Source organism: Podarcis tiliguerta, assembly GCF_965153285.1.
Source record: "Podarcis tiliguerta genome assembly, chromosome: 16".
In the NCBI taxonomy this organism is placed as follows: domain Eukaryota; kingdom Metazoa; phylum Chordata; class Lepidosauria; order Squamata; family Lacertidae; genus Podarcis; species Podarcis tiliguerta.
The window spans coordinates 33061228-33071436 of record NC_139549.1 but is presented as its reverse complement, the minus strand read 5'-3'; the positions used below and the strand labels follow the sequence as shown (position 1 = coordinate 33071436).

Sequence of the window (10209 nt, the reverse complement as noted above, 5' to 3'; positions counted from 1 at the left end):
CACCCATTTTATGGAAGTATTAGACAGTGTTGCAACAAACACGTTGCAGTGTATTTTTCCACCAGTTTCCTTATTGCAAGCAAGTGAGGGCTTGACCACCTTAATATCACTTGATTTGATAGGAGAAGCTTTGATAGCAGATTTTGGAATAATTATCTTTTGTCAGTACAGATCAAAGCTGAATTAGGAATCTTTCTCGTCTTCCTACCTTACCCCTACTAACAGTCTATCACTGACCACCAAAATTTGGTCATATCTAACATCCCTACTGGAGCAGATTTATACTTACTGTGAGGATTTTAATGTCCAAATTTAAGGAACTGCAAAGGGTCTATTGCTACCTTTAAGGCTTACACTTGGAATATATTTTCCTAACCTCACACTGTTCTTTGGACAAGAAATATAATGCACAGGGCCTGAAATTGTTGGAATTCGTATTCTAGCCTAATTTATTTATTCTTCGTGGTAGTCCTGTAGACATATCTAAGGGTCAGGGCACTTATTTGAACAAACATGGTAGAACTGCTGTCAGTCATATTATAGTCTCTCCTTTATTCACTTTTGTGAACGCCTTTGAAGTGTTAGAATGAACAGAAAGTGACCATTTTCCAATAGCAATGACCATAGTATGTCCTTTAGAATGCATAGCAGCAACCAACTCTGCAAGAGTGTACACAGCTATGGCAGGTGTGAAAAGGCTGAAATGGTCTCACAGACTGAGAGTTATAATCTCACAATTATAATCTGACAAGCTTCCATCAACTTTTTATGAGCAGATCGCCAAATCTCATTGATGTCTTTCCACAAATTCTCACAGAGCTCAGGTCTATTTGATAACTTCAGTAACTACACACAATCAGCACATCTTGGCTGGTTTGACGTGTCAATGCAAAGCGCCTAAAAAAGTTCTGGCTAAGACAGTTAGGGATTTGCATAAGAATCCATCAGGAATCCATAGAAATATTGATCAAATGTAGATTGGAAAACAGGAGTCTGAAGTGAGTTCACCATAGGAATGGAAGCTTCTACCTCTTCCTCTGATTGGGTTAAATATTTTTCCAATATATTTGGTGGTAAGTTTGGATAATCATATGTACCAGCAACCTTCCTGAATGGCAACTAGCCTCCGATAGTGAGATAAAGGCCCTTATTTCCTGCCTGAAATTAAGTAAAGCCTGTGGAGAAGATATACCATATTTGTCCGTGTATAAGACTAGGATTTTTCCTAAAAAATAATGTCCAAAATTTGGGGGCATCTTATACACAGATAGACCTTTCCCCATTTTCTTAAATCGGAGTCCCCCAAAATAGGGGGTGTCTTATACCTGGGGGTATCTTATAGACTGAAAAATATGGTAGTTGCAATTGAAAATATTCAACCCCCATTGCAAATTGGGTTTATTATCAAAATTTACAGACTTTCAGCTGTTTGCAATGGGCAAACCAAACCAAACCAATTGAAAGTTACAATTTCAGTTGATTTTGGGGAAACCATTTGAAGCATCCATTGTGTCGAGCTATTTCAATTGCTTCTGTTTGATTTGCTCATTGCAAACAGCTGAAAGTCTGTAAATTTTGATAATAAACCTGATTTGGAATGGGGGTTGAATAACTTCAATTGCAACTGTATGCTTCCACCTGAGCTCTATAAGGAATACTTAGAATGGTGGGTGCCTATCCTAGCTGGCTTATTTAACATTGATTTTATTTGTTTATTTATTGCTTGTTTGTTTAAAGCTGCTCTTTAGCAGCTTACAAATCACCAAAAAAGAGAGAGAGAATCCTTGCCGTCAGGCTTGCAAGGCATGACACAATAGGAATATTGATTAGGAGGGACCAGGAGGAAATAAGCAAATGCAGGGTCAAGTTCTTAGTTGCAAGTTGGAATGGAAAACCTCAATAAGTATTAGACGAATTCGTGGAAGATAAGGCTATCAGCAGCTACAAGCTATGATAGCTATGTTCTGTCTCTAGTGCTGTAGGCAGGGTATCTCTGAATACCTGTGCTTGGAATCACAGGAGGAGGGAATGTTGGCCACTGTGAGAATAGGATGGACTAGATGAGCCACTGGCCAGAGTGTTGTTCTTCACACAGTGCCTATTTCAATTGGAATCAGTACCCACAAGAGGCAGGGATGTCCACAGACTTTGATCGCTTTGAAAGAGCATGAGACAAATTCATGGAGGATGACACTGACCCAGATGGATCTGTTCCACCCCACAGCTGGAGGCGGTATGCTTTGGCATGGCAATGCTGGAAGCTGCAGGAGGGTGTTGTTGAGCTCAGGCTCCACTTGTGAGCGTCCCATGAGCATATGCGAGATGCTGAACTGGATGGGCCAGTGGCCTGTTCTAGCAGTCGTTTCTTAAGTTAAGGAGAGGAGGCCATTGCTGGTCTGACAGAGTAGTCCTATATCCCTTCTCTTCACTCCTCTGTTGCAGCCTGATACTCTAATGACCGCTGGCAGGTAACAATTGCGGGAGGGAGAAGACCAGCTTTTTAGCAGAGCTAACATTGACCCTGTGTCTCTCTTCCTTCCTTCCTTCCTCTTATGCAGCTTGATGCAGTGGCTGCTATTAGCCACCCCTGATCTAAGGCAGGAGCCCTCAACCTTGTCACTCCAGATGTACCTTTAGCCCAAATGTTGTTGTTGTTAAATTTCTATATTGCACTTCATCTGAAGATTGCAGGGCAGTTTACAATATAAAACATGTATTTAAAGACCCGCTTTTAAAGCTTACACTATATATTTTTATGGTGTTCCACACTGTTGATCTTAACCATCTTTTTAATTTTTCTGTAATATGCCAGACAATTATGAACTATTTTAATAAAATAAACAAGGTTGAGCCATGTAACTAGATATCTATACATACACAAATGAACAAATACTCTCTGTATTTATATGTAATCTTAACCATCTTTTGAATGTTTGTAAATACCTGTTTTTTTAATCGAGAATTTCTAAGTTTTACGGTAATTTATCTTGTTGGAAAATGCTTAGAGGTTTTCTTAAAATTAAACAGCATATACATTATGTTAAGGGACACAGGTGGTGCTGTGGGTTAAACCACAGAGCCTAGGAATTGCCGATCAGAAGGTCGGTGGATCGAATCCCTTCCACAGGGTGAGCTCCCGTTGCACGGTCCCTGCTCCTGCCAACCTAGCAGTTCAAAAGCACGTCAAAGTGCAAGTAGATAAATAGGTACCACTCTGGTGGGAAGTTAAACGGCGTTTCCGTGCACTGCTCTGGTTCACCAGAAGTGGCTTAGTCATGCTGGCCACATGACCCAGAAGCTGTACGCCGGCTCCTTCGGCGGCCAATAAAGCAAGATGAGCGCCGCAACCCCAGAGTCGGTCATGACTGGACCTAATGGTCAGGGGTTCCTTTACCTTTACCTTACATTATGTTAAAATAAAACAAACAAAAGTGGTGGCAGTGCTGCTGCTGTGACCCACTTTAGGTCATGCCAGGAATCGCCAGCAAGATCAGAGGCCCTCCAGATGTTGGGCTCCAACTCCCATCAGGCTTAATGGGAGTTGCAGCCCAGCCCTGCAACATCTGGAGGGCCACAGGTTCCCAGCCACTGTGGCAGCGAGTGACCTCCCATCCTTCCTGCGTAAAGTTATATTTGGGGGAAAGGATGTTACCGCCATGGTGAGAGTGCCCCTGAGAGAGAATAAATCTCCTTTCTCACTGCGTAAAGAAAACAAACAGTACATCTGTTCCTGACCAGTGATCCCTGTTTCCCCTCGTGCACACACACACACACACACACACACACACACACTCCTGTGAGGAAAAGCAGTGGTTCCGTATGTCTGAACTGGCACATCATGAGCTAGAGAGGAAGAGAGAGATGGTCCTAGCCAGCTCTTGTTTAAAGCCTTTTAATGATGTGGGTCTGACTCTGCTGGGTTTCCTCACAGAAGTGTACAAAAGAGATGCTTGTTTTCCAGCGCTCAGTGGTGCTTGTGTTGCAAAATGCAGCTCGAGGCAATACTACTGTATTCCCATTTCCCTCACACCCCACACCCCTCCTCCTCCTCCTCCATGCATTTTCATTTCCAGAACTGTGATTCTTCAGGGAGCCAATTTTCATACTGCTAACTGATGGATGGTTTACATGAACTGTTGAGAATACACACAGCTTGACTAAGCACATCTCTTGATTTCAGGACATCTTTTAGGTTAAAACAACAACAACCCACACCCTCTGTTTTTCATGTGCAAGGTTTTCTAGCAAGGTTACTTGTCACCACAAGGGCAGTGGGGAGATGATGCCTCTGGGCTATTTGTTAAGCAAAGTCAGCCCTCCAAACCCTCTTCTGTGCGAAGGAGGAAGGCCTGGAAACCAGCTGAAACCATTGGGGAGAGGAGGAGTCACAACACTCCCCTCCAAGACTCTCAGAGCAAGAAGGATTCCTGAGGGTGAAGATGCTTGTTTGTTGAGCAAATGTTTAGCTTCGAGTTAGAAACATTCGTGTCAAAACAACAATCTTGTGGCATCAGCAACAAATTTATTATAGTACAGTATAAGCTTTTAAGGACTAGGGTCTGTTTTATCAGATGCTTGATAAACGTTGAATATTGACATGAGCTTTAATCTAGGGTTCACCTTATCACTGATTTTGATTACTTTTTGAATATCTTAAATGGTTGTTTTTCTGTTTCATTTTTACTGATAATTTTATTATTTTTTTCTGTAAAGCGCTTTGATCTAGCCTGGTTTTATTACAATCCATTTTGGGAAATAGATAAGTGTTGTCTGCCTAAGTTGGCAGGTATATACACATATGCACAGGAGAGGGGAAGAGTGGAATAAACTGCAAAAATTACAGACTGTAACAACTGTATTAGAGCATAAATGTATGTAAAACAATTTCAGCGACCAATCCCATATCAGTGACTGTGATAGCACATACATTCTAGTGTTGGTAAGCTATTTAACCACAGTAGTGGGTTAAAAACCCATTCTCTCAATTCAGGCTGCAAGTAATAGATCTGAACTTGCTGTTCCCAGAGGGGTAGCTATCTTAGGGTGCAAGCTCATTGATATCTCGGTTTATTGCACCAAGCTTTAGGGTTGGGGGAGTTTGGATGTGGTGGTCTCCTTTTTTTATATAATAATATTTATTAGAAGTTTTATAGTCACAGAAAAAAAGTATGAGAGAAAAAAAGCAATAAAAATTAACAAACAATACATCAAAAATAAAAAGAAAAAACAATACATCAAAACAACAAGAAAAAACATTTAAAAACACATCCAATTTCCATATCTTTATCTTTCATTTACTTGTTTCCTCGACTTCCTCACACCTCCCTTTTTTGTATTCTAGTTCAAATTAGCTAATTCAGCAAATCCTTTCCCTCTTTCTCAATTTTTTGTTCTATAATTTATCTTGACACAGTCTAACTTTAAATTTTCCACTTTAGCCCATTAACAATCAGTTTTTGCTTAATTCTTTATAACATTTCTGCTAAAACCATATAACTTCATTCCAGTATTCTTCTAACATTCATTAATTTTGCAGTATTTCTGTAAATATACTTTAATTTTTTCCCTATCTTCTTCCATCGACTCTTCTCCCTCCCCATTCCGCCTGCTGGTAGTAAAAGTGGTAGCAGCCTGCAGAAAACCCAGAAATGGAACATTCTGAGCAGTGTTCGAAATTCCCCAGCTGCCAGGCGCGTTTTGCGTGGGTCCAGTTGTGATCATGTGGAGATCTCTGGATGCCAGGTTAGCAACTGACATCTTCATCTGTCTGGCCCCTCCAGCTTTCTTAAGTTGGTAAGCAGAAGAGCTTGTTTCCTGCATTTATATCCCACCTTTTCCTCCAAGTAATACATGGTTCACACACCCCGCTCAGTTAATCCCTACGATGACCCTGTGAGGTCGGTTAAGAGGTTGTGACTGGCCCAAGGTCACCCAGTGAGTTTCATGACTGAGTGGGGATTTGAACCCTGATCTCCCAGATCCTAGTCCTGTTACTCTGCAAAAGGGCTTTTAGTTCACCCCCGTTCTCCAGGCCAAATGAAGACATACAGCGCATGGAAGGAACTCATTTTTATTCATGAATCTGCATGAGCGGCCCAGAGGATCGCTCCAAAAAGCTGGGCTGAGAATACAAAATTCAAGACGCTTTTATAACTTCTGACTAACTCATGAACGATCTCTTTCAAGCAATATAACTGGGTAACAAAACGTGTGGACAGCTCATGTATACGTTTTCATTGGTTTGCAGAAACATGTTCTTGTTGAGAGCCAGTGTGGTGTAGTGGTTAAGAGCGGTAGTCTCGTAATCTGGGGAACCGGGTTCGCGTCTCCGCTCCTCCACATGCAGCTGCTGGGTGACCTTGGGCCAGTCACACTTCTTTGAAGTCTCTCTGCCCCACTCACCTCACAGAGTGTTTGTTGTGGGGGAGGAAGGGAAAGGAGAATGTTAGCCGCTTTGAGACTCCTTCAGGTAGTGATAAAGCGGGATATCAAATCCAAACTCTTCTTCTTCTTATCTGCATGTGCAGCACCATGGCAACAGGCAGTTTTAAGCAAAGTTTCATTTTCTACTGCCAGTCTTTGAGTCACTCTTTCTCTTCCTTTGAAGTTCTCCTGGTCTTCTTCTGAAGGCACTGCTGTTCTGTGCCAACAGATAAAGAAAGCGAGGGGGACCCTAGACGGGTTCTATGCTAGCAAAACATTGAATTGCAGCTTCTATTCACAGATGGGGGTGCAGAGAGACAAAAGCTTAAACTTTCAGGTTTAAAAGGACGAAATGTTCTCAATCCTTGTTTTACTTAAATGACAGAAATAATCTGATTGACACTGAGCATCTCTGGCTTTGGAATTTAACGGACATAGCATTAATTATAGAAAACAAGTGCATTACATTACCTTAGCTAGCCAACATCAGAATTTAGACACTTCAAGGCTATTTGACCACTGCTTGCAGCTCACAGGTCACATGACACTCACAGGCTCACGTCGGCCCACAGATTTCTTACCTGGCAACCACAGTGCCTCACCCCTGCTTAAATTGGACATGGAATAAGCCTTTTGTAGCCCATAGAAAGCTTTTCTAAAACCTAATTGCAGTGCAAGTGCAATTTCAGGGGGGTTATCATGGAGGGAGGGTAATTGTGGCACTCATGTGGTGCCCAAAACCATTCATCTGCTTTGTGCATGTGTCCACAGTCTCCCAAAGGTTGGCAACCCCTGGCTCTAGTTGCTTTTCCAGTGCTTAAAAGGCTGGAAGCAAAGTTTGGTGCCATCTGGGGTGGAAATAAATCAGGCTCTAGGTGTTTAGAGTAAGAAACAAAAGGGAAATCTGTGTTAAGATCGCTAGACTACAGTTTACCTACTCATGTCTGTGGCCTTTCAAGTCAGCAAGACAGAAGGTTAATTAATGCAGACACCATGTTAATTAGATTACACATAGGCCTTGCTGGTGCGGGTTCCAGTTACAAAATGTTCCTCAAGGGACAAAGCAATAAATTAAATCGGTTATCTTTGGAAGTATAAACACTAGGAGTGAAGACATGCCCATATCCCCAGTGCCGTCTGGATAACAGGCATCGTTCTTTTTCACTATAGTTTTTAAAGGGCATAGCAGGGTTTTTAAAAAGAACTTCAAAATGCTGAATGTGAAGTTTGACCCAGCAAACAAGTCACAATAAAACACTGGTTTGTGTAACATTGCCAGTCACCTTGAGCTTAAAAGCGTAAGAATCAGAAGACTCTGATGTCCTACAAAGGTAAAGAACTATATCTATATTGCAATAATTATTTTTAATTGTTGGGATATTTTGCCTGTGTGCAACTTCCTTTGCAAAATGACAACCCCCGCCCCCCAAAGAATAAAATAAGTTTTTACTCATATAAATGTGTGGAGTATTGGCAGAAGATTAGGAGATAGGAGAGCATTATCAACTATGGTGTGGGTTATTTGTTGCATTGATGCTTCAGCCAATTTTCATATGAAAATTGCCAACAGCACAGCAGGCATTAGAAAGGCTAGTTGCCTAGTGCCTGAGTGCCTTGAATTGTACTGTGAGCTTTTGCATTAATCCTTTGGAGTAAGAGATTTGTTAACTAATTTTGCAGATTGAACTGCAATCCCTTGCAACATATATTTAGATCATACAGTCCAAAAAGTTGGAAAAGAATCAGAATGCCATCTCAACCCCACAATGAAGTGAACCTCCAAAAATAAACATAGTATTGTAAAGTACACAGATAACTTAGTACTGCTATCGAATTTAGTTACTTCCTGCTGTGTGTGTGTGTGTGTGTGTGTGTGTGTGTGTGAGAGAGAGAGAGAGAGAGAGAGAGAGAGAGAGAGAGAGAGATACATAAATACTACTGAAGAATAGATGGCAATTTTCCCCCTCTGGACTCCAGGATACATGTGACTGAGCAGCAAATAATGCATGATATCTTCAATCTGATTGTACCCAAATATACATTTCCGTTATATAACTGAGTTTCCAAGGTATCTCCCATCCAGATATACTGAGGGCATCTGCTGGAACCTAAGATCTGTCAAAGCTGGGTAAAGGTCATAGTCTCAAAATATTGGGGCACGGAATGATTAATCATGTATTGGGGGGTAGCAAATAGAAAAAAGAGCATTAACAATGGATGTTCCATCTTGATTAGCATTGTGATTAAAAAAAATATCTCAGTTCCTAAGAGTATGTGGACTAATAGGCAGATGTTTTCCTGTTAAATCCTTAGTGCATCTTGAAATGTAGGTGCTCAACTTCCAAGCTTTGATTGCTGCAACCTGCAAAGCTTAGTAAGATTGTGGTCCTCCAGATCATTAAATCTGTGCCAGTATCTAAAGTAGGCTGAATCAATTCTGGCAGCAAACAGTAGAAGCCTCAGTTCAGGCCTGAGATGGGTAGATCCTGTCCCTGGGGAACACCCCAGTGTTTGCCTCCTAAAGTTGGGTGACTGGCTATCAAACTTAGTTACTCTCCCCATATACACACACTTTGACCTTGTGTGAGTGAGAGAAAGAGTGTGATTGATAACCGGTTTGAGTTTTATTTGATTTGATTTATTGAATTTATATGCAGCTTTTCATTCAAACAAATCACAAAGTGGCCTAAAAGCAATAAATAACGATTCCATACTAAAACAGAATACATCACTAATATACACATAAAACAATTAAAAAATCCAACAATTAACCAGACAATTACAATCTATAAAAAACTACTAATAAAGCAACAACTAAAAAATGATCTAAACATCACAATTACAGAAGTCATTATTAACATGGCATTTATAATCTATAGAACAATAAAAACAATAACAAATAACAGTGTTTAGATGATTATTTAGTTGTTAAGTTCATACACACCCTCTCCATGCCCTGTGACTCATAATTGATCGTTCAGTTCATTAAAATACACCTAAAATGCACTTAATGTCCATTGTTAAACCAGCATCTGGCTGAGAGTTCTCAGTTGGTGTCGTGGTGGAAACATTGGATGTTGACTTCGGGTTGCTTGCCCTGGCGTCCTTGATGAGGAACTCACCCACATCGCACTCGGTAATCAGGAGGTGCATTCCAAGAAAGTCCAAGATGAGCTTGTCCCTCTAGAACAGCGAGTCACAGCTGAACTCGGTGTAGAAGCCAGCCAGCAGGTCCAGCAGCACTTTCAGACTCAGGAAATGCTCGCTGTGCCATGGCCCATCCACCAACAGCTGCTCCATCTTCTTCTGCTGCCCCTTGGCTAACATGGTGGTGGAGAAAAAGGATGGTGGAAGGAAGCAGTTCTTTTTTTTATTTTTTATTTTTATTTTTTTATTTTTTTAAAAAAAATATAGAAATAAATATAGTAGTTTAAATTCTGTTGCAGCATTCGAGGAACTTCAGTAATAGTTGTAAGGTAGATATAAGAAATTAGATTTAATGAGAATAAGTTTAATTATAAGAAAAAATGTGTATGGGCAATAAGTAATATGAATTTGAAGTATGGAATGGACGGGAGGTCGGGTCTTTAGTGTTAAGACCAATAGATGTTTTATTGTCTGCTAGGAGTATTGTGTGTCTATGGTTGTTTTTGTGATTAGTGTATGGTTTGGTATTTGTGTTCGGTGTTTGTTTGTTTGTCTTTCTTGTTGTATAAATAAAAAACTTTATAAAATAAAAAAGAAGAAAAAAAAAGAAGGAAGCAGTTCTTCACACAACATAGGCAG

The 10209-nt window shown here is 40.6% G+C and overlaps 1 protein-coding gene and 1 long non-coding RNA gene across 20 annotated transcripts in view; one reads left to right on the top strand and one right to left on the bottom strand.

Moving 5' to 3' along the window:
* The window catches only part of FBRSL1 (fibrosin like 1), a 767640-nt gene that overhangs the window by 241169 nt on the left and 516262 nt on the right, over positions 1 to 10209 (top strand). The window lies entirely within an intron of this gene.
* LOC310666912 overlaps positions 1 to 10209 on the bottom strand; it is a 155908-nt gene that overhangs the window by 120913 nt on the left and 24786 nt on the right. The window lies entirely within an intron of this gene.